This window comes from Anas platyrhynchos, chromosome 1, assembly GCF_047663525.1.
Source record: "Anas platyrhynchos isolate ZD024472 breed Pekin duck chromosome 1, IASCAAS_PekinDuck_T2T, whole genome shotgun sequence".
Taxonomy (NCBI): domain Eukaryota; kingdom Metazoa; phylum Chordata; class Aves; order Anseriformes; family Anatidae; genus Anas; species Anas platyrhynchos.
Window position 1 is genome coordinate 174,438,230 of NC_092587.1, and position 24,462 is coordinate 174,462,691.

The 24,462-nt window shown below is 38.1% G+C and overlaps 1 long non-coding RNA gene across 2 annotated transcripts in view; it reads right to left on the reverse strand.

Moving 5' to 3' along the window:
- LOC110353431 (uncharacterized) overlaps positions 1-24,462 on the reverse strand; it is a 72,517-nt gene that overhangs the window by 21,601 nt on the left and 26,454 nt on the right. Inside the window, exons 2-3 of one of the 2 annotated variants that reach the window (XR_005262569.2) lie at positions 21,017-21,247; positions 19,864-20,061 (exon numbers count right to left, since the gene is read on the reverse strand). This is a non-coding gene — a long non-coding RNA (uncharacterized lncRNA). The remainder of the gene's footprint in view (positions 1-19,863; positions 20,062-21,016; positions 21,248-24,462) is intronic. The other variant, XR_011806734.1, reaches the window with a different exon arrangement.

The following is a 24,462-nucleotide window of genomic DNA, read 5'->3' on the forward strand; positions in this document are numbered from 1 at the left end:
GGAAAGATCCTAGTGCCTTCAATGAGAAGCTTGGGCTTCTTTGCACAAGTTTAAAGGGAGAAAAAAACATTTTAGTATTGTATCCAATAAAATGATGTGCTAAACTGAAAGCCACTGCACTCTGGCTCACTGAGGTGCACTGAGGGGCTGCCTAAGACAAGATAGGGGAAAAAACAAAACAAAACAAAACAAAACTTTAAACATGCACTTTGTGGTTGAATACCTTCTTCACTCATGACCTGAATCATTATCTTCCTCTGCTACCTATAGAACTGCATGGTGGTAAAGTTCCAAGGCTCACAAACAATGTGGAACAAACCTCAGCATTTGAGTGCTTGTTGGGTAAAAACACAATTTGGTCAAGATTCTTAATACTTAGTGTCTGTAATAGTTAATACGTTCTTATGACTCTCCTGAAAGCTGGAATAGAGGCCAAATCTTACAGATAAATGCACTAGATGAATTTATCTCCTAGATGAATGGGAGTATAAATCTTTTTCAGATGACCTCAGGGGCAATGAATAAGTAATTACAGAAATACGTATTTGAAGCTGAGTTGGAAAGGAGAACTGCAATACCTAAGATACCTTTACTATGTGACTCTGTTTATCCATTTGTAAAATAAGGGCAATTATACATTCCACATAACTGTTGAAAGCTTACATTCATGAACATTTACAAAGAGTCCCAAGATCTTTATTTGGAGTGCAGAATTAATTTCTTATGCTGAATTTTATTCTAAAAACGTTTCACAAAATGTTTCTGGTAATTAATTTTACAAAAATTTAGAGTAGAATTTTTTTGTTTGTCTTCCTAGTGTTATGGCTTCGGCATTTGATTATAATTAAACATTTAAAGTTTCGATTTTGAAAATAAAACATTTTGAAAGTGGTTTTTTTTTTTTTTTTTTTTTTTTTTTTTTTTTTAAGAAAGTTTTAGTATTCTAACAGCTCTCACTAGCAATACAGGTAAGAGCATATAAGGCTTTCTGTTATAAACCTGGATTTTCAGGATTAATTTATCAGCTTTTTAAAATCCCATTGGGTTAAAACTTCTCATACGAGCTGTCAACCCATATCTAATATTTCCCCTAAAAGAAAATGGTTTAAAAACCTCAGATTTTTTTTTTTTTAGATGTGAAACATTCCCCAGAATAGATGTTTTTGTTGGCTTATATGTTTTTCTTTCATCAGATGAAGCTAGAAATGTTTTCATATATGTTTACAACAACACAAACCAAGATATTACTATGATGTGTTCTAGAAAACTAGGGGGTAAAAACTGCATTAAATGACCCACATATGCCTACTACCCTTCTTGTCTGATGGCTGAATGGTAGATTAATGAAAAGATTAATGAAGTAGCCTTGCAGCCTCTTAATGTGGATTTTACAGGATGCTAGTTAAAAGGATTGTGTTTAGTAACTGGAAAGACTGATTGCAACCTGCAGTACTGAAGCCACATGAATCACTGCATTAGCATATAGGATCGAGACAACAAGTGATTTTAAAGGTATTTAAAATCATTTCTTGATTGATTAAGTTCTTCTACTGAGCAAGAGCATTTTGCTTAATGTCATTGAATATGAAAAGCACAGTCTGATTCCTCAACAGCTACTTAGTCCTCTTTTTTCCCTATCTCTACATAGAGGGATATAGTGCTGTCTTTTCTGTATATTCCTACAGAGAAACCACTCTACCACCAACTTTTGCACTAAGACAGAAGAGCTTCAAAAAGGTTCTCTGCTATTCAAAACTTATGAAATACTAAAAAACAAGACTGTAGAAACACACTGCAATACATGAAATGACTGCTGGTATTTTGACAAGAGATCCAGGGCACATCCTTCATAGTAATCAGTATAAGAAATCAGTCTATGGACAGTTGTCCTCTCCCAGAAAGATCTAGCAGAGGGTGATGACAAACCTCTGCCCCACTGGCAGTAGGTACAGTGTTATTCTGACCTTACTGGTCTCATAGGAGCAGAGCCCGTGGACCACTTCCCTTTTGCACGTCTAATCTACAGGTTAAAATGAAGATTTACGAAACTCCAGAGACAGGAGACATTTTGGCACTACCAAACAGACATCCCTCTACAAACCTAAATAGTTGCATGCTCGTGTGTGTGCACGTTTGTGTGTATGTTCATCCAACCGGAGTTAGCAGCAAGGGAGCCTGTCTTTCTTTCTTTCCGTCAGACTGCTTGACTACAAGAGCTCCTCTCTTGCCCTTGTATGTAGGTTTTTGCTTTGGTTTTGGTGTTTTTTCTTTCACTGTTGAATACCTGCAGACTACAAGGTTCAGAAGGCAGGTGGAGGGGGGAGAGAGAAAAGCCCGGGCAGACAAGAGCAGCACATAAATGTTGATTTCACAAGGGTAGTTGGGCATTCATTAGAAACATATTTATAGCCACTCCCTGTGCACATGCTTATTAAATTGGTCACACATTTTTTGCTGCTGTTTGCTAAACACGCTGTAGGGTTTTACTGAATACCTATCAGTTAAATCCCAAATGGTGTTCTGCTTGAATTGAACCTAAGTTCTTAACCATATGGTTCATGCTAAAATGTTAATTGGAAATATTTATAGTACTGAATTGTGTGGATAACTATCTGTTTTCCATACAGACCAATTATTTAACATATTTCTTGACACAAATAAAATTTTGTAATATAAGAATATATGCAGACTACTTTTTTATGTACTTTTTTCAAATGATAGCATCTTTTTTGCATATTTTTCCTCAGTTTTCCAAAACCAAAGGAGATTTAGGGGCAGACATGATTTGGTAAGACCTCAGAATACACAATAGGAAGGATATTTTTCTTCTTCCACCCAAGATTGGAATGACTGCACTTCTATCCAACATAGCCTAAGGGCCTTGGGCAATGGTGCTGGTTGCTTTCCTTCCTACCCCTCCTCTCTGAAATGCAGGCTTTGTTTGAAGTTTCATAAAATCCTTACAAGTCTTTGAAATGGCATGAAAGAAAAATATATCAGAACTTCACTGAAATTGGGATGTCAATTGCACTGTAAATAGCTGGAGAGATGCATTTTGGTGCCAAAATGGTAGTATCAGTTTTGTTCTGATACTCTACTTAAATTGTTTTTTACAGATAGAGCTGTCTTATCTCATGCAGTAATTTAAATAATTTCTCTGTAACCCATTGTGGAAAGAGCATTTTGTTAGTTCATTATCTAGACTTCATGCAGTTTTAAATGTATTTTAATGATGAATTCCAGACTTCCATTCCAGCTTACAACAAAACTAAAATATATTTCAAATGGAAAAGAAACACAAGTTTTGTTTTGGTTTGTTTTGTTTTGCTTCTTTCCCAAAAACTGACATGTAAAGGACTTTATTTTATTACTCTAAAGCCTACAGTATGCCTAAAATGCCCGCAGTGGTGTTTGTACTAGCAGGGCATGGTAAAGAAACTTCAGTGCGAAGTTCATACTTCAGTTTCACCTGAATCTGTGCATAGTGATCCACACTCATCTTATTTTTCTTTCTGATATTTGATGTAGTTATTTGTAACTGTTTAGTGAGGATGCTATCTAAACAGAGCTGTCCTTGCAGTTATACAAAGTTACATTCAAGGCACAAAATAGTGAAGAATTAGTACTTCTTCATCTAATGCATAGAACATTTGTTAGATTAATCTATGTCTTTCATGTACTTCTTTCTCCTTACTCTTTGAAAGCCTTGCCAAAACCTCTCATTGCATAATTTAAATTCTCTAAGCCAAATTAAAACATCATCCATTATAAACTCTGAAAACTTTCTAGCTCACTTAGATCTAGCCAATTAATCTTAGAAATATCTTGGGAGTAGAACTTCCACTAACATGTATTCACTGAAATGAATAGCATCCAAATAGTGACTTTTAACCTGGATTTACTGAGCACTCCTTTCCAAATTCCATATGACATTTTTCTTTGGTAAACTCACCTGAGACTTCTTAAGAAGCTTCAGTTGGACAACGTGTGCATTTTTTGGCTTTGCTTAAATATTGTTCATTGCCTTTATGTTTTCAGATCATGGCATTAACACTTTTTTTTTTTTTTTTTTGACGTCTCTCTTTTCCATGATATCACAATCTTTATCATTTTTTTTATTACTTCATCTGAATATATGTGTGATTTTATTTGTGGATGAGTCACTAACATTTCCTGATTTATCTGTCCTATGTGCTATTTTTTGACCATACTTTCTCAGCCTTGAACAATAGTTAAGGATTGATTCTCTTTGCCTGTTGCAGATAAAAATCTTTTCAACCAACTATGTGGTTCAGCAGTTTTCTCCAGTGTATATTAATTCCTCCTGTATGCTGGCATTTTCTGAGCTTTGGAATGCACGTTTCACTCCTCTTGCCTTTTTCAGTTCTTTTACTATCTCTTTGTACAGGGATGAAAGCATAACCATATAAATATACATATATACATATATACATAAATAGCCATAAAAATATACATATAAATATAAATATGTATATAACCCAATATACATCCTGACTTTCTCACACCCTGTATTCCACTGATATAGGCAATCATCTGCTATGTGCATGCACCTGGGAATTTTCATAAACTTTGAACTCACAACAGGATTGTGTCATTCACATATGCATAAACATAACACATGGGCACATTAGAAAAGCAAAAAAGAGCAAAAAAAAAAAAAGATTTTTTTTTAATTTGTGTTATCAGCAAGAGTACTTGGTGAATTACAATGTTTGTGTATACATCTATTTTCTGTACAGCTATCTGTTTTTCCTGTTTTTCTTCCTTGACCTTCCTTGGTAATGCCCCTGGGTCCAGTATCTGAAGAAGACCTTGTTTGTGTCTGTCCTGTCTTTTTTTTTTAATTATAATTATCACTGGTTTGTTTTTTTTTGTTGTTGTTGTTTGTTTTTTTTTTGTTTTTACTATTATTAAAGGGTTTGGAGTCATGAAATTACATACAAATCTTCTTCTCCCTTTTTCTTTTCTTGAAGTTTTTAACCCTCCTGTCCAGATAACAAAAAGTACATAAAATATAACATATGTCTACTTTTACAAAACTCATACACACAGAACCCCTGCACATTTATTTATTTATCCTTAAATGTCATTAGGTTAAAGCTGATGCCATTATGTCAAATCCGTGATTTGTGAGATCAGATTGGAGCTCCTCAATGCTTGGACCTGACATCCTGATAAGCAGTCACTATAGTCTAACTCTCTTCAACTTCTAGAAACATTCAGGTACATGTGTCACATACTTAGAGGCTCAGCATAAACTTCAGCCTTGGTGGAAAAATACATTTGTTTCAGAAATGAATGTTGTTTCCTTCCCTCACTAAAGAATCACATATTTACATACTTTCTTTCAAAATCAACATTTTAAAATAGTTTTAATAGTAATGAGATATGATCTAAAATTATTCAACTCCATAGTTTCAGTGGAACAGGGAAAATATTGTAGTTAGTCAAGGGATATTAGATGTTTTGTTTTATCCTTTCAGTATTGTGAGCAAGAAACTAAAAAAAAAGATTGTTTGACAATGTATCAGAGAACAAAAAACACCTGTCCCAAATACATATAATTATTATTCTAACTGTCATGAAAATATTTTTGAGAACCTTTTTTTTTTTGTAGCCTTACGGCAAACATTTTTTATTTTTTTTTTTTGGGGGGGAGGGGACAGAGATCTATTACGTATCCACAATCCTGCTATGTTAATAAGAGCCATATCTTAGTGTCTTTACCGAAGACATACTCAGGTAAATGGTGCTCATAAACAATAGATAGACTTAATTGTTAACTATGACCCAGGGCTCAGAGAGCTACTTTAATGCTGTCTGCCTCCATGGAGTTCAGAGAATAGACTTCCTTCTATCAAGATTTCCCAAGCAATGATCATCATTTACTGTAGTAACCAGATTCAATTCATTTTTATTTAGAAAAAAAACTAAAAACCCATGTTTATGACATAAAAATAATAATAAAAATAATAAATAAAAATTGCATAACAGAAAAGTACAGGAACTTAAATATATCTAAACCAAATGACCTTAAGTAAATCCTTACCCAAAATGCGCAAAACTTGATTACACTAGTCCCAGTACAGCTATTTGAGCTACTAAATAATAAGAAGGCATTTCTGGAGATAGAAATGGAATTGCCGGAGATGTTAAAGAGAGGACTTAAAATCAGATGTACCAAAGGAAGTTCTAGGGGGGAAAGAGGGAAGGGCAGGGGAGAGAAAGGAAGCGGAGGGGAGATGGGGAGTGGGGTGAGGCCCTTTCCAAAAGGAAATGGGAGACCTGGTTACCCAGAATATGGAGAACGCTGAGGTATTTAATGACTTTTATGCCTCAGTCTTCACTGGCAAGAGCTCTGGCCACCCAAACCAAGTTGCAGAAGGTAAAGGCAGAGAATGGGAGAATTAAGAACTGTCCACTGTAGGAGAAGATAAGTTTCGAGACCATCTAAGGACCCTGAAGGTGCACAAGTCCATGGAACTTTACGAGATGCTTCCCTGGGTCCTGAGGGTACTAGAAGATGACGTTGCTAACCCATTGTCCACCATATTTCAGAAAATGTGGCAGTCTGGTGGAGTTCCCAACGACTGGAAGAGGGGAAAAATAACCTCAATTTTTCAAAGAGGAAAAAGGGGGAAAAGGAAAAGGAAAAGGAAAAGGAAAAGGAAAAGGAAAAGGAAAAGGAAAAGGAAAAGGAAAAGGAAAAGGAAAAGGAAAAGGAAAAGGAAAAGGAAAAGGAAAAGGAAAAGGAAAAGGAAAAGGAAAAGGAAAAGGAAAAGGAAAAGGAAGGCTGGGGGAACTGCAGGCTAGTCATTCACACCTCTGTGCCAGGCAAGATCATGGAGCAGATCCTCCTGGAAACTATGCTAAGGTACATGGAAAATAAGGAGGTGATTGGTGACAGTCAACATGGCTTTACTAAGGGAAAATTGTGCCTGACAAATTTGTTGGACTTCTATGACGGGGTTACAGTGTTGGTGGATAGGGAAAGATCAACTGATGTTTGCACTTTGCAACAAGGCCAAGTGCAAGGTCCTGCACCCAGGCTGGGGCAACTCCAAACACAAATACAGGTTAGGCAGACAATGGATTGAGAGCAGCCCTGAGGAAAAGGACTTGGGGGTATGGTGGACAATAAACTGCATGTGAGCTGGTGATGTGCACTTGAGACCAGAAAACCAACCATATTCTGGGCTGCATCAAAACAAGCATGGTCAGAAGGTCAAGGGAGATGCTCATGTGTCGATCTGCTCGAGGGTAGGAAGGCTCTGCAGGAGGATCTGGATAGGCTGCACTGATGGGCTGAGGTCAACTGCATGAAGTTCAACAAGGCCAAGTGCCGGGTCCTGCACCTGGGGCGCAATAAACCCAAGCAGAGCTACAGGCTGGGAGATGAGTGGTTGGAGAGCTGCAGAGAAGGACCTGGGAGTGATGGCGGACAGTCAGCTGAATATGAGCCAGCAGTGTGCTCAGGTGGCCAAGAAGGCCAACAGCATCCTGGCTTGTATCAGAAACAGTGTGACCAGTAGGGCTAGGGAGGTGATCGTCCCCCTGTACTCGGCTCTGGTGAGGCTGCACCTCGAGTACTGTGTTCAGTTTTGGGTCCCTCGCTACAAGAAGGACATCGAGGTGCTTGAGCGAGTCCAGAGAAGGGCGACGAAGCTGGTGAGAGTCCTACGAGGAGCGGCTGAGGGAGCTGGGCTTGTTCAGCCTGGAGAAGAGGAGGCTCAGGGGCGACCTTATCGCTCTCTACAGGTACCTTAAAGGAGGCTGTAGCGAGGTGGGGGTTGGTCTGTTTTCCCACGTGCCTGGTAACAGGACAAGGGGGAATGGGCTAAAGTTGCACCAGGGGAGTTTTAGGCTGGATGTTAGGAAGAACTTCTTTACTGAAAGGGTTGTTAGGCACTGGAACAGGCTGCCCAGGGAAGTGGTGGAGTCACCATCCCTGGAAGTCTTTAAAAGACGTTTAGATGTAGAGCTTAGGGATATGGTTTATTGGGGACTGTTAGCGTTAGGTCAGAGGTTGGACTCGATGATCTTGAGGTCTCTTCCAACCTAGAAATTCTGTGATTCTGTGATTCTGTGATTCTCCCCCTCTGCTCTGCTCTTGTGAGAACCCACTTGGGGCACTGCATTCAGCTCTGGAGCACCCAGAACAAGAAAGACATAAACCCATTCGAGAGAGTCCAGAGAAGGGCCATGAGGATGATCACGGGGCTGTAGCACCTCTCCTATGAAGACAGGCTGAGGGAGTTGGGGTTGTTCAACCTGGAGAAGAGAAGGCTCCAGGGAAATGTTATAGCAGCCTTCCAGTACCTAAAGGAGATCTACAGGAAACTGGGGAGGGACTCCTTGTCAAGGAGTGTAGTAATAGGATAAGGGGGAATGGCTTTAAAATAAAAATGTGGTAAATTTAGGTTATATATAAGGAAGAAATTCTATACCATGAAGGTGGGGAGGCACTGGAATAGGTTGCCCAGAGAAGTTGTTAATGCCCCATTCCTGGAAGTGTTCAAGGCCAGCTTCAATGGAGCTTTGAACAATCTGGTCTAGCGTCTTTGCCCACGGCAGGCAATTGTGGTGGTTTTACCCTGCTGGGCAGCTGAACTCCATCACAACTGCTCTCTTACTCTCCTTCCTCAAAAGAAGAGGGGGAGAAGGAATCATGATGGAAAGAAAAAGGCTCATGGGTTGAGGTAAGGATAATTTAATTAAAAGGAAAAGAGAGGGGAAAAATAAAATAAAATAAAATAAAATAAAATAAAATAAAATAAAATAAAATAAAATAAAATAAAATAAAATAAAATAAAATAAAATAAAAATAAAATAAAATAAAATAAAATAAAATAAAATAAAATAAAATAAATAAAATAAAATAAAATAAAATAAAATAAAATAAAATAAAATAAAATAAAATAAAATAAAATAAAATAAAATAAATAAAATGAATAGTCATGCAGAAGCAAAGAGGTGGAAAACAACAACAACAACAAAACTATTCTCTACTTCCAATCAACGAGTGTTGTTTGATTATGTTCTAGGAAGTAGGGCCTCAATCAATACATGTTGTGCTTGTTTGGGAAGACAGATGGCCTCATAACAAGAGCCCCTCTCTTCCCCCTTCTCCAATCCCTTTCCCAGATTTTATTGCTGAGTGTGACATTATATGGTATGGAATATTCCTTTGGTCAGTTAAGGTCAACTGCCCTGGCAATGTCCCCTCCCCACCTCTTGCTCACCCCAGACTACTGGCTTTTTTTGGGGGGGAAGGTGGACAGCCTTGATACTGTGCCAGTGCTGGTCAGCAATAAATGAAACATTGGTTTGATACTGTGCTGGGTCTGTCTGGGATGGAGTTAACTTTCCCCACAGCAGCCCACACAGTTCTGTGTTCTGCACTCGTAGCTAGAACAACACTGGTATCACTCCAGTGTTGTGTCTATTGCTGCATAGTGCTGGCACCACATCAGGGCTCCCTCCAAGCCCCCAGGAGCCAGTAAGCTGGGGGTGGACAAGTGATGGGGAGAGGACATCACCAGGGCATCTGACCTAAATAGACCAAAGTAATATTCCATAACACCTGACGTCACAGTCAGCAATAAAAAGGGGGGCTCTGGTGGTGGAGGGGGCTGTCCACCCAAACAACCATTACATGTTTTTAGGCCCTGCTTCCCAGGACGTGACCGAACATCGCTTGTTGATGGGAAGTAGAAAACAACCTTTTTTTTTTTTTTTTCCTTTTAATTAAGATAGCCTTATCTCAACCATTGAGCTTTTTGTGTTGTATTTTCTTCCCCTTCCTCTTTGAGGGGAGGGGAGTGAGACAGCAGCTATGGTGGAACTCGGCTGCCCATCCAAGTAAAACCACCACAGATACTAATGCTGTTCTAGCTACAAATACAGAGTACAATGGTATATAGGCCACTGCAGGGAAAGTTAACTTCATCCCAGCCAAACCCAGTACAGGGGGGTTGGAACTAGATGATCTTTAAGGTTCCCTTCTAACCCAAACCATTCTATGATTCTATGTTGTTTTTTTTGTTTGTTTGTTTTTTCATAAAGATTATCTAATTTAATCAGACGTATATCAAACTCTGCTGTTAGAGAAAAGTCAGACTATTGCTTATTGGAGAAACTAAGGCATAGCCACTCTGCGTAAACAGCAGGGGAAAAAAAAAAATTTTTTTTGCTTGATTTTCTGACAACCAGAATAGATTAGACTTAACTCTAGTCTCAATCTGAGTTAGTCCTAATGCTTATCTGAAACCCCTCTGTTTCGAAGACAAGCTGTCTTCGAAATTAACACCTCAGAAGAAAGTCAGATATGTTTTGGGGGTTGCTTCACTTAACATTATTTTGGAGAATTGGAACTGTATATATATATATATAGAATCATAGAATCATAGAATATCTTGAGTTGGAAGGGACCCTTAAGGATCATCAAGTCCAACTCTTGACACTGCACAGGTCTACCCAAGTTCAGACCATGTGACTAAGTGCACAGTCCAATCTCTTCTTAAATTCAGTCAGGCTCGGTGCAGTGACCACTTCCCTGGGGAGCCTGTTCCAGTGTGCAACCACTCTCTCTGTGAAGAACCCCTTCCTGATGTCCAGCCTAAACTTCCCCTGCCTCAGCTTAACTCCGTTCCCGCGGGTCCTGTCGCTGGTGTTAATGGAGAAAAGGTCTCCTGCCTCTCGACACCCCCTTACGAGGAAGTTGTAGACTGCGATGAGGTCTCCCCTCAGCCTCCTCTTCTCCAGGCTGAACAGGCCCAGTGCCCTCAGCCGTTCCTCGTACGTCTTCCCCTCCAGGCCTTTCACCATCTTCGTAGCCCTCCTCTGGACACTCTCCAACAGTTTCATGTCCTTTTTATACTGTGGTGCCCAGAACTGCACACAGTACTCGAGGTGAGGCCTCACCAGCGCAGAGTAGAGCGGGACAATCACCTCCCTTGACCTACTAGCGATGCCGTGCTTGATGCACCCCAGGACACGGTTGGCCCTCCTGGCTGCCAGGGCACACTGCCGGCTCATATTCAACTTGCTGTCTACCACGACCCCCAGATCCCTCTCTTCTAGGCTGCTCTCCAGCGTCTCATCGCCCAGTCTGTACGTGCAGCCAGGGTTTCCCCGTCCCAGGTGCAGGACCCGGCACTTGCTCTTATTGAACTTCATGCGGTTGGCGATCGCCCAGCTCTCCAGCCTATCCAGATCCCTCTGCAAGGCCTTTCCTCCCTCATTCGAGTCCACAACTCCTCCAAGTTTGGTGTCATCGGCAAACTTGCTCAAAATGCCTTCTATTCCTACATCCAGATCGTTTATAAAAATATTGAAAAGTACCGGCCCTAAAATGGAGCCTTGAGGGACCCCACTGGTGACCGCCCGCCAGCCTGACGCAGCCCCATTTACCATAACCCTTTGGGCCCTGCCCGTTAGCCAATTGCTCACCCATCGTATGATGTTTTTATTTAGCTGTATGGTGGACATTTTGTCCAGTAGGATCCTATATTTCACCTCATCCTCTGTATTGATAATTGTGCCTCATAGTCATCTGTCATTCAGGTCCCAAATGAGATCTCAGATCCTCACTTCATATCATATAAGCAGTGTAGACCTGGTAAGCAGCAATGAAAGAAGGGGAATGGGAAGACAAAGGAGAAAGGGAAGAGGAAGAGGGTCACTAGCAATGACAGAAATATGATAGCATTAGATGAGAGAAATTTTAAGATGACTGAAAATGTCAATATGGTTTGGATTGGCACAACCATCAAAGATATTTTGTTGGCCTCATGATCTTTTGAAAGTAGAGAGTACTCAAAGCCTTAGGCAAGTAGTTTAAATTTGTTTGAAGACAGAAGTTCCTCTGTAAAATATAGTTCTTTCTCTTCAAGGTAAATCTGTTAACACCAGTAGTTAAAGAAACTCAGATGATTTAGTTGTACAGCCAAACTTTTCTGGTCTGCAAAACTGAGCCTCAAATCTTATGAGGAATCAAAATATTAATTAAGTTTCCCTTCGATACTAAACTTACCCTGTGGGCTGCAAAAGTTCTAGAGGGGCACATGCAAAAGTTGGATACCAGCTGACTGCAGATACACGCAGGAAATAGCCATGAAATGTTAGTTTCTGTTTCACCAATGGGATAAAATAGTACAGTGTTAAACTTGAGGAAGAGGAACTGCAGCTGGGTCCACAGTCCAGATTCAGAGCCAGCCTTAGCTTAATTTAGAAATTGCTGATAATGTGGAGAAATACACTGGATTTAGAAGGATCTCTCTTGATTGCATGTTTCAGTATTAGATTTAAAAAAAAAAAAAAAAAAGTTTAGATTGGTCACCAAAATTTTTCCATTAACTGTGTTTAATTCTTAGTGGAAAAAATAGTCTGCTGCAGTTTCTGCAGTTTCCTATGAAATTTCCAATGAGATATTGAAATCTTGATGTGCTTCAAGTTCTGCATGTTCAAAATGGGACAGTAGAGTTTTACCAGAAGGATCTGGTCACCTTACGTAGAGTTATCAAGGCTGTCAGATGAGTTGTGTTAACTGACTGCATGCATCCTGAAAGTCGGCTCCAGTTATGAAATAAAACATACAAATGTGCTTTAAGTTAGTGTTTTTAGCTCTCCTGACAGACTGAGATCAGATCTTGAGTTTAAAAAGTCTTTGATCTGGCTTCAGAGAACCAGGATTTTCCTAAGGCAATGTTTCCCTTTAAACAACAGCACATAGTACTACTTTTTGTGTGTATGTCTGAAACTCATAGGGTAGTTTTGATCTGCATAAACATAGGATCATTTGAAATGACCTAAGCTGTCCCACCTGTACTCCAGCTGCCCTACCTGTACTCAAGCAGCCCTTACAGAAAGGTTTTTTAACTTAATGACTTATGTGGTATCTCAGAAATTCTATGGTATTTCAAACAGTGATAGATTCCTATCTTTAGGTAAGTCAGTCAAGTCTTTAAAGGCTGAATCTAGCAAAAATGTGAAACAGAGACTATGATCAAAGTCAGTATTTTCTTCCTTCATTTGAGTTTATTCCCTCCAATGCTGCACAGATGAAGTAGCAGAATGCCTAACACCTCCAGAATGGAGATGCTACCGATGCATATGAAATAATATTTTGTGTCATGCCTTTGTAAATTGTATCTGCAAGAATTTAAAAGACAGTAATGTCATTTGTGTTTCTATTGCCGCAAGTATTAGTGCTTTCTTGGAAGGTTAGCTTCCTCCCCCTACCCCCACATACACTACCTTGTTTTAAGAAAATGTAAAAGGCATTTTATCAGGATGAAAACAGTGAAAAATAACCTTGGTGTTCCTTTAACAATATCTGTAAAACAGATGGCCTAATTCTGTAGTGTTTTGCACTATGTTTAATCACATACACATGTGCAAAGTTGGATAAATATCAACCACCTCAGAATGACAGTATTTTACATCCATGTGGCAATTACTCTGCATCAACATAAATGACAATCAAGGCAAAAAAAAGCAGCAGAAAGTCTCACTCTATAAATAATTATGCAGGTTTAAAATTATATCTATCCTTGAAGAAAATAACTGCACTGCAGAGCAGGTCTGTTTAATAAAACAGAAGAATTGCAAACAATAATTCTTTCCCTCCTCAAAAACAGGTGAGATCTGAAGACTCTCCAATGTGAGCTATACATTGGCTTTAACAGATTAAGTGAAATTTCCTTCACTAAATATTTAAGAATATTATATATATTAACTAAATGAAAGAAATAAGAAGTAAATATAAAATTTCTGTCTGTGAAGTAATTCTTTGTTGATAAAAATACCAGAGATGATGTCTGTATTTAAACGTGAATTGTTATATATGCTTATTTTGGAAATGTATACCTAATATATAAACGTGTACATTACAAGTATATATGTGCATATTTCCTTCTTTATTTTTAAATATTTCACTTTTATTTTTATATTTATCAACACTTTATTCCCTTTTACTTAAAAAAAAAAAATCAAAGTATAGATTTGTTTGCATATGAAATCTTCCCTTTTATAATCTGTCAAGGTGGAATGGTTTGACCATTTCTGAAGTATTTTTCCAAACTGGGAATGAAAGTAGATTTGTGAACCAAACAGTGTGTTTGATTTATGTAAAGCAGCAGTTTTGGAAAGAGAAAGGTTAACTGAAATATTGTTAGACAGTTATTAGATTATCTTCTTCCGACCAGAATCTACTCTTCACTCATATCCAGTTTGGGAAAGGAAAAAGTAACACCTAAACAGGGAGGAAGACAAACCATTCTCATCTTTTTTGTGTAAATATACCTTTCAGACTCTTGTTGATCTTTGGTTGTCAGCAGGTGAATAGAGTTAACATTTTTTAATATACTTTTAAAATAATGATTAAAAAGAAGAGATTTCCAGGGATGTAATGAGCAAGGACATATTGGGAGGGAATAGATACAGACAGTGAACTGAATTTGAAAGTTTAAATAGGTACTCACAATAGTAACTTCTAAAATTGCTCTAACTAGGACACTTGCCTAGAGCAACAGCAACATAACATACTTGAAATAGAGCAGGAAAACAAACAACAACACCAACTACAATAAAAATAAATACTATTTGAATTTTCTGTCTAGTAGACAGAAAACTGAAGGTCACTAGCAAGTGTCACAACCTCATCTCATCTCAAACCATCAAGTGAGATGCCATGTAACCAAAAGAAAGACCACTGAAAGGTTCTGGTGAAATGTGTGACAGAAAAATAATAAATAGACAAACTGTGCTAAAACTAAATTACTATTATTGCCTTATATATATTTAATTCTCAGTATTCATTTAACATGTTTTATTTTATTTCATTGGCTAATATAATTGATTTAAGGTTTGGACTCACTTGAGGGGAAAAAAAAGAATCTATTAAAATTTTTTTTTTTTTTTGAGTTTTCAGTGTTTGCTGTCTGTCAATCTGTGTTAGAATAAAATCTAAATCTCCCTCCATTTGGGTAAATCAAATGTATAAGGCATGCCCTTTACATATCCGTTTTGATTTACAGACTGGAGACTACAACACAGCTCAGATACAATACCCTACGTTATAGTCACCCAACTGAGTGACTGGGATTAATCTGAAAGTTCCTGTTTTCCCTTTGAGAAGTGAATCAACTTTTTAAATTAAACAATCATTAGACCAGAAGATAGCTGAGAAATAGACTGATAGAACATAGGTAGCCAAAAAATTTGGGATAGAATAATTCACGTTCATATTGCTGCCCTGAATTATATCTGATATTCAGTCTGAGCAATGAATTAGTAACAGTTCTAAAATGGGGAATCTCTCACATCTAAGATCATTGACTCAAGAAAACTTTACTGAGCTACATAAATATCTTCTTTTTTCTTACCATTGAGAATGCTTTGCTATCTACTGTTTCCAACCAGGTTGTTAAATTTCTTGAATCTATTTCATCTTACACAAATACTGTTGTATAAAGATTCACTTTTGCAAGACATTTCCTTTCAAAACTAAATTGTGAAATTTCTTTTGTATTCTGTGATTTTTTTCTTCTTCCTGTGGAAAATATCAAATACTTCTTTGAAGATTTTAGCAAAGCAAAAATCAATATTTATGTGTAACACTTAAAATGAGCAAAACAATAATGACAAAATCTGTAGAATAAAAGATGTTGTCTATTTCAAGCAGATTTTTTTGTTCCAGGAGGAGATGTAGATATTTCTCAGTTATCACATCTTGAATTTCAATAAGTAGAGCTAGAAATGACGACAAGCTGATTTAATGCAGAAGAAAACAAGTAAAGGTTTAGCTGTATTTTTAAAATTCACTCTAAATTAACTAACATAAATTTCTTTGAAAACTCAGATGTGCATATCTAGAATCAATCATCTACAGAAGTGGAAGAAATATAAAGCTTTTTAGTGTTGTAGTTTATATCTGAAGAGATAAAACAAACACACAAACTGTAGCATGTTTTCCTATTTATATACAGGACATCAGTGTCACTGGAAGTTGCAGAGCAAGAAAGCAGTACAGTCAGATTTTGTGTATTTAGTTAGCAGAAAGATCAATGTGCCTCATCTGCCTTCATAGTTTAACCCACAATAATCCAAGTGGTATAAACCATGCAGTACAGTTGCGGTTTAACTCTGGCAGGCTAAGTACTATACAGCTGTTAACTCTTCCCAGTGGGGGAGAAGAATTGGAAAGGTAAAAGTGAGAGAACTCATGGGTTGAGATAAAGACAGCTTACTAGCAAAAGCAAAAGCCACATATGCAATCAAAGCAAAACAAAGAATTTGTTACTTCCCATCAGCAGCCACTTCCAGAAGAGCAGGTTCATCATATATAACAATTTATTGGGAAGACAAACACGATCACCCTGAACTCCCCCTTCTCCTCAGCTTTTTTTGCTGAGCATGATGACACATGGTAAGGAATATTTGATCAGTTTGGGTCACCTGTCCCAGATGTGCTCCTTCCCTCCTTCTTAGGCACCCCCAGCCTCCTTGCTGGCAGGGCAGCATAAGAAGCAGAAAAGTCCTTGACAGCATGTAACCACTTCTCTACAACACCTAGAATATCAGTGTGCTATCACTGATATTTTCATCAAAAACGCCAAACACAGTAGCCTAAACAAAAAAAAATTAACTCAATTCCAGCAAAAAAAAGACAAGTACTGAGCAGAGAAAAACAACCAAACAAACCAAACCAAAACAAACAAACAAAAAAAGGTATTAATTATTTTTCTTAATGCAGCTCTCTAAAGTAATAAGGTAATCATTTCATACGTTTGCCCTTCTGTCTGCCTGTGTAGTATTAATTAGTTTTGGAAGAATTTACTAAATTCACCTTTACCAACTAATACCTGATTTTATTCAGCTGAAATAGCACATTCTGTGTATGTAGCTAATGCTAACAATAAGTGACACACTATTTAATTTTAGATGCAATGTAAGATACGTGTAGTTAATTACATTGTGGGAGTGCTATTCTCTTCAGTAATTACAAAAGAAGGCTAGATGTTAGATCTGACAGCTTATACAAGGCTAAAGTCAGGTTAGAAGGCTCCAATTCTAAATAAGGAGATAAAAATACATAAGGCACCTGCTCCATTCATGAAGCCATCCTTTCTCAGAAACTATAGAACACTAACACAACAAAATTTGAGCACCATGGTCTCAAAATCAGTACATTCATTTATTAAGGCAGTTGACATTTTGAGATGAGGGTACATGCCAAACTCGTTTTGCTAGTGACAGGTGGTATAACAAAAGGCAATGACCACAAGATGCAGCTTACAAGGTTCAGACCACAGACAAGGAAAAGCCTTTGCATTAGGAAAATAGTGAAGTGATAGACCAGACTGCCCAGAAAGGTTGTGGAACCCTTCACCTCAAAAGGCTTCAATATTTGGTTAGACAAAGCCACAGCTGACCTCATCTCATCTTGCTTCATGTGGGAAGTTGGAAGAGGTGACTCCAGAGGTCCCTTCCAGCCAACATCTCAATCGATCTACAGTCATTATTGAGTTTGGCCTAATTTTGTGTAGATATGTCTTATCTATAATATAAAGATAATATGCAAATAATAAATACAATATGAAAATATTGTATTTATGCTTTTTATGCTTCACAAGGGTTGATTTTACATTTTATGCAAATAACCAAAAAGAAAACACAAGGTACAAGAAACAAAGAGACATTCTGTCTACGTTTTTAGGATGATTTTCTGGACTTCTTGCAAAATCAGGGGAATAAGAGGAGAGGAGAGTTCAGTATCTGCTTCAGTAGTGTGTGTTGACAGTGCCAGGGGGACTGCAGGTATTTTCTTCACCAGTGTGAGTACTGAGTATCTTCTCAACAAGGTCACCTCTGTTGACTGGCAAAAAGAATAAGGGGTAGCTCTCACACTCACACATATCATCGTCTTCCGGGGTTCATTCTATCCCACCACATAAAGTTATTCTTACTTCTCATCAGCAATTCTGAGATCAACCAACCTGGAGAAGCTTTACTTCCTATAGATCTCGAGCTCAAGATGAGTACCCATGTAGATACACTGAGAGAAAAGAAAGACTGCTTCTTTGCTGAAGGCTTTCATCAGCATTTACAGTGCTCCTCACCTTAAAAAAAAACATTCTAGAGACTTGAAAAAAAAATCTATAAAAAATATTTTCAATTCTTTACCTACCTGTTGCAAGTTTTTGTTTTGTTTGTTTAAATTGGTTAGGAGACTCAAAGTAGGAAAAAAAATCTGACAGTCTTTAACACACACAAAAAAAGAACTAACATATTAGTTGTTTGCTTTCTTTTTCCACACCAATGTTATAGGTCTTTTTAAATACAGAATAAGTTCTTTTTGGTCATGTTTTCACTCATATTACAGCATTTTTTTGTCTTCCCATTCACAGATTCAGCCGTAGGCCTCCAGCCCCACAACTGTCACATCCACCCACGCAACTAGCTGATATTACTGTACAGTTCTTGTTCTTGCCATAAAGCTCTGTATCTCTCCCATCTCTTAACACACCACCCTTGATTCTCTAAATATTCTTCATGATTTCTCATTTATCCTATTTATTTCCTTACAATAGATTTTGGTTTTTAGTGCACTTTCATACTGTGTTGTACTTTCTTTTCAATATCATTATTAGACCAGACTTATGCACTGTTCACTGAATCTTGCTTCTCTATTCTTCTCCTCCTCATCTACCTTCACTGCCCAGCAGGAGAAGGGTATAGGAGCCATTTTCCTCCCCCAGACTTACCAGAGACTCAATACACCTCCCATTTCTCTCCTCCCTCTGCTAATGGCCAGGAAGTGAGACGAACAAGATTGACAGTCTCTGAAGCATGGAAAGTGCCATCTGTGCTTTGTAGATTGAAAATCTTATTAGTCTCACTTCCAGCCAAGTGGAGCACGCGGAACAGAGCAACCAGGGTAAGGAAAAGTGCAGCTAGGGGGAAGGGGACAACCAGGAGGGAACAAAGGCAGTCCCTAGGTTAAAATGCAAATAATGGAGACAATACAAGAAGATAAAGCAGCAGGTAGAGAGAAGGCTTACTATCCCACTTCATCCTTCCACCTTGCTGCCAGTTTTTCCACAACACATACCCTAAGATAATGCCTAGTCTAGATGTACAAATATAATTAGGTGTTGAAGTCTCACTACAGACTGATAGTACCTTCCTGACCAAGTGACCAATAAAAAATTCTTGCTGTTTTTTGAGGGGTATTATGGCCATAACAGGCATCTCAAGTTTTATTCTTCTGTGTGTATAATATTCCATGATGGAAAAGATGGGCATCTGGAAACCTAACTGTTCCCCAGGGCTGTCAGCAGGCACTATTTCCTGCCTCTCTGCTTAGGACCTTCCATCTTGGGGTATGGCTGAGATGATGTCCAAACAGGATAAGGCTCCTGCTGTAGACACATTTTATGCAGGAACCTAGTTCTAAGACAACTCAGGTAGGAAAATAAAACATGCCTCTGTGCCTCATGGGACAACACCTAGGTATCTCAAGAGATTGCAGGGAACACCAGCCTTCTTCATTGTGTCCCTGCCTTACTTCTACAACAGCATGTCTTGAGTTTAGCTGCCTGCCTGTTATAAGTTCAGTTTCCGCCTGTGTCTACACATGGCTGCCTTTTTGGCATGAAATGTATTCATGTTTCCCTTAAAGTTTTGCAATACCAGTGACCAAATTCTTTCAGCACTCCAGTCATACTGCTTTTTACTAGTGTAAGTATGAATGTACAGATTCCCACTTAGGTGATCTCTCTCTGCATGAGGCACAGCAGCAGCAGCACATCGCTCCCACCAAACCTTTTCCCTGCCTACCTGCCTTGAAGGCATCTCAGAAGCACACAGAAGCAGGGCAGGAGTCATCAGGACACAATGTGCCCTGGCTGTACATACACTGACAGACTCTTCAGCAGCCTATTGCCAGCTGGTGCATCAGCCCCACAGCCATCATAATTTTTGCAGAGGCTGGAAGCATACTGAAGAATTAGGAAGGCCATAATCCAAATGCAGTAGCTGAAAAAAAAAAAAAAAAGATCAGTATTAAAGATGGAACCAGGCTGTTCTGTGGTAAAATTGAATTTCCCCCCAAAGTCCTATCTTTCTCTGTATATTTCTTATGGGCTTATAACTGTCATCACAATTATGTTTCCACTGCTTTGCAATGCATATGCTAATAGTGTCTCTGCAAGCATACCTGATAATTCTAGTAGAGCCTTGAAGCCTCAGACTGTATTTATATATTCATTCTCATTTATATTTTTCCCTTAATCCTTATATTTCTTTTCTGTATTCTTTTCTTAAAAGTCAAACAAAACTGCAGAATTTTTAAGTCTTACATCCTTCTTTTTCTTTCCTTGTCTTTAAAATGAATGCATGAAAGAAAAACACAGAGAAATGAGTATCTTCTGTCTTGGAAGCTTCAAGTACAATGTCAGTGTTTATACAACTCCCCCCACCCACTCTCCAAGCTCAACATCTATCTAGTAGGCAACATCTCTACAGCCTGGTGGAGGAAAATGGCAAGGGCAGTTGAACATTATGTGGATCAGCAACAAAGATGCTAACAACTAGTGCCTCAATAATTTGTTAGATTCGCAGACTGAAGACAGCACCATTGATGCAGGGTACCCTACAGAGCATGACAATAGCATGCTCTGCTTCACTTCAGTCTGAAGAACCTTATAAACCAAATATCATAAAAGTTTACAGTGTCATTAAGAAAGATAAAGAACATGGCTGCTGAGGCAGGGAACAGCCCTCTTTCAGGCCCAAGGAATTTATCTTCAATTTTGTTGACTGGAATGTTGCACATGAGATTTTTTTCTTCAAGTGCGATCTCACAATCATCTACAACAAGAGCAAATCAGCCTTTCTATCATTTAGTCTCTGTTTTCCACTTCATCCCTTGTACTCTTTGTTGTTTTTACAAACCCATTTTAAATTGTATGTGCTGAGAACAATCTCATACCTTTATTATTTGTAACCTCGATAGCAAATCAGCTTCAAGCCCCAACAGGAAGATAGGATCACCAAATGTCAGAGATCATCTGTGTACTGCAGGACTCCCCAAATCAGCAATATGTTTTGTATCCTCTACACTGCATCTCATTAAGGAGCTTCTTGGGGATTCTGGCATTCCCTGAGAGACTTGGTATTGTGTGAGAACATCCTGTTGATGAAGCCATAAATCAGAAGAGACCTGAAGGATAAGGTAAGTATCTGTGATTCATCACCAACAGTATAAGGTGTAAGAGTTTATCTCTGGCAGTGCAAGAGTTTTAGGTGCATCCACAGATTAGAAGATGTTTCTAAACAGGCTTCTGAAACCTTGTCTGAAATATGTAGGGAGAAATGCAAATATATGTTACCTTATTTTGTCCTTACTACATGCTTGACACTTGCAAAGTGGCTGTGATTCAGAAACTGCACTGTGGGTTTGTGTAACCTTATTGCAAAGCAGGGCACCATGCTGACCAAATGCAGTACAGGACACAATACCACAGTACATATGACCATAGCTGGACATTTACAGTCAGTTCAGCATGCTGGGCAAAATATGTGTATTTGACTGCACTTATCCATGCAGACACACCTTCAAGTGCGTAGATCCTACCAAATTACAATTTAGAAATGATTTAAGAGAGCCTGAATCAAGCTTAGAGTAATAATCATCACTGCTGTGATTAATGAGAACCCAGTGTTTTAGAAACTGGCAGTATTCAATCACCAATCAAAATTGCATCAGGCATTTATTCCTGTGAATACAAATACATGGATGCCTGGCTTCACAGCTGGTGCAGATTGGCTTAGCACCATTGACTTCATGTAAATAGGCTTTAACTAGGCCATCTGAGGAACTGGCTCTGAAATCTCTGGCTTACCCAAAATGTAGGCCCTGTTTCACCTGGAGAGGAAGCAAAAGCCATCTAGGTTTAAGATAAGTATAAATTTAAAAAAAAAAAAAAAAAAAGGTGGAGAATATTTTTAATTTTTAAATCATTTTGGCTATTTTAATGTGTGGCATGCTATGAAGTCTACCATAGGAATACACACCCCAGTACACAAGTTTCCAAAAGGTTTTCCTATTACTCCCTGTATGTTTCTTTGTGTAAGCATCAGCTGCAAAAAAACATGCAATATAAAAAAGATGCTTTTGAGCACATGTTGTTCAAAGCTCAGTTCTTATTTGATTATTGTGTTTTTAGTGGTAAATCTTTGAAATAAAGCTTACCTTGCCACCAGCTCCCCTCACTTTCAAAAGGAAAATGAATGCCTAAGGCAGAAACCCCACCCAAATGTAAAGGACAGCATCCTTCTTCCAGGGAACCCTGGGGAGTTGGTACCTCTTCTCTCCATTGGGAAATGTTTCCTTTCATTTTTCCACCCACCAAGACAATGCAGACATTATACTGATGTGCAGCAGGTGCTATTTGGAAGAGAAATAAATTGTGACTTTTCCTCTGAGGGGATAAGACAGAATGCTCTTGGGGGCTAGAACTCTTCCTTTCCAGAGACCAAGGGGACCACAGCTGTGCTTCAATGGGGACTGTAAGCTGAGTGGGTGGTTGAAGACTTTTTTTCTTGTGCCTTTTGTAACAACATCCACAAACAGCACAGAGTACATCATCCTTGTTAAATAGTTATAACCAGTGATAAAAAAAATGGCAGCATCTATTTCTTTCTCTTTAATTTTCAGAAATAGTAAATACTGTTATGTTTAACCATGAAGCAGCTAAAGCCTGTAATTCCTTTTCCCACCTGCCATCTGTCTTTTCTTCTGTCAATCCTCTTCCCTTCTCCTCAACCCATCACTACAGGCAGTGCTGTTTTGCAGGTAGCTCAGAAGCTTTGAAGTTTTCCATCAGAAAGCTGATTATACAAACATTAGTATATCTGCAGCTTTAAAGCAGGTGGATCATCTTAGAGTATTTTACTAATTTTTCAGAAGGTTTTATACTGTTCCCTTTTCAGTGGGGATTTTTTCTGAGATTATAAAGAAAGGAAAAAAAAAAAAAAAAAAGATGTGTCCAGAAGGAAAGTTAGACTGACAATAAAAGCTTTTTTGATGCAAGTGGTATACTGTGACAGGATGTCATATTCAGATCTAGACTGCACCTATGCATTTGCTATAAATACCAATTGTGCTAATGTTTTGAATAGCAAGTAATTGAAGGTTTTTTTTCACCTATTGTGCTTAGAAGAATAGCAATGTGAATAAAATTTCTTAAAAGATTTTATCAATTTCTTGAAGGAAATAACAATGTGAATAACTTCCCTTGAAAAAGATTTAGGAAGTAGACAAGGATTTTTTATTGGTGTGTTGGATGGGATAAATTGTTATGTTTTGCTTTTTTTTTTTTAATGGAAATATCCTTTTAGTTACACTTCCCTATGTCAGGATGATGCCTGTTTTGTTGTGGGGAGTGTGGTTCTGAAAGTAATGTTATTCGCAAACTACACGGACAATTTTAATGAATAATATATTTTGAAATAGTTATCTTTACCTCCATCTTTTCTAATGTGTTTGAAAGCTTCTGCCAACCCTCATGCTTATTGTTTCCTAGAAGGATTATAATATATTGGGAAGATACTATATATATGAAGATACATTTAAAATACTTTTATCAAAAGCTCTCTGGTTTATTAAATTAGTCTTTATGGAGGAAATCAAACCATACAATAAATGGCAACACCATGTAAAACAAACACACCAAATATCCAAAACTGTAAAGACAACTAAAACTGATTGCTCTCCTGCTTTACTAAGGCCTAATAACGTCTGAGATCACATGTCATAAACAAGGCAGTAGTCTTGTTTGACGAACTGATGAAGCCAGATCCTCAGAAGCATCCAGATACCCGAAAGTCACTGATACCAAGAGGAGTCAGATGCTTAATTTCCACTTGAGTTTGTGCATCACTCACGTTTAAGCCCAAGATACATATCACCTTTTACTTTAACTGCCAATTCAGTTCTCCAGCTAATGCAAAGCACAGTCCAAGATGCGGTGACTGACATGTACAAGTCACAGCACCAAATTCTCTGACAGAAAAATAGCCAGGTGGCTTTCAAATGGAAAAGGGCAAAAATCAGTTGGTATAGCTGCTATGTTGCAAACACAAAACCAACTAAAAGTCTGGAGCCTCCAATTTTGTTCCAAGATCATAACAAACTATTACTTAAAGAATTTATTCCACTTGTTATGTTTTATTTTACATAAGTAGAAGTCAGTATAGTGACTACCATCAGCCTTTCATATATGGCAGTAATCATACCTTTCTACATTTGTTGAGTGGTCTACTGATGACATCAAACAATGTACTGGAGATGATTATAAACTAGATTTTTTCTGTTCAGGGAGAAGATAAAAATAATGTAGATAAAAGGAACATATCTTTTATAAGACAGAACTC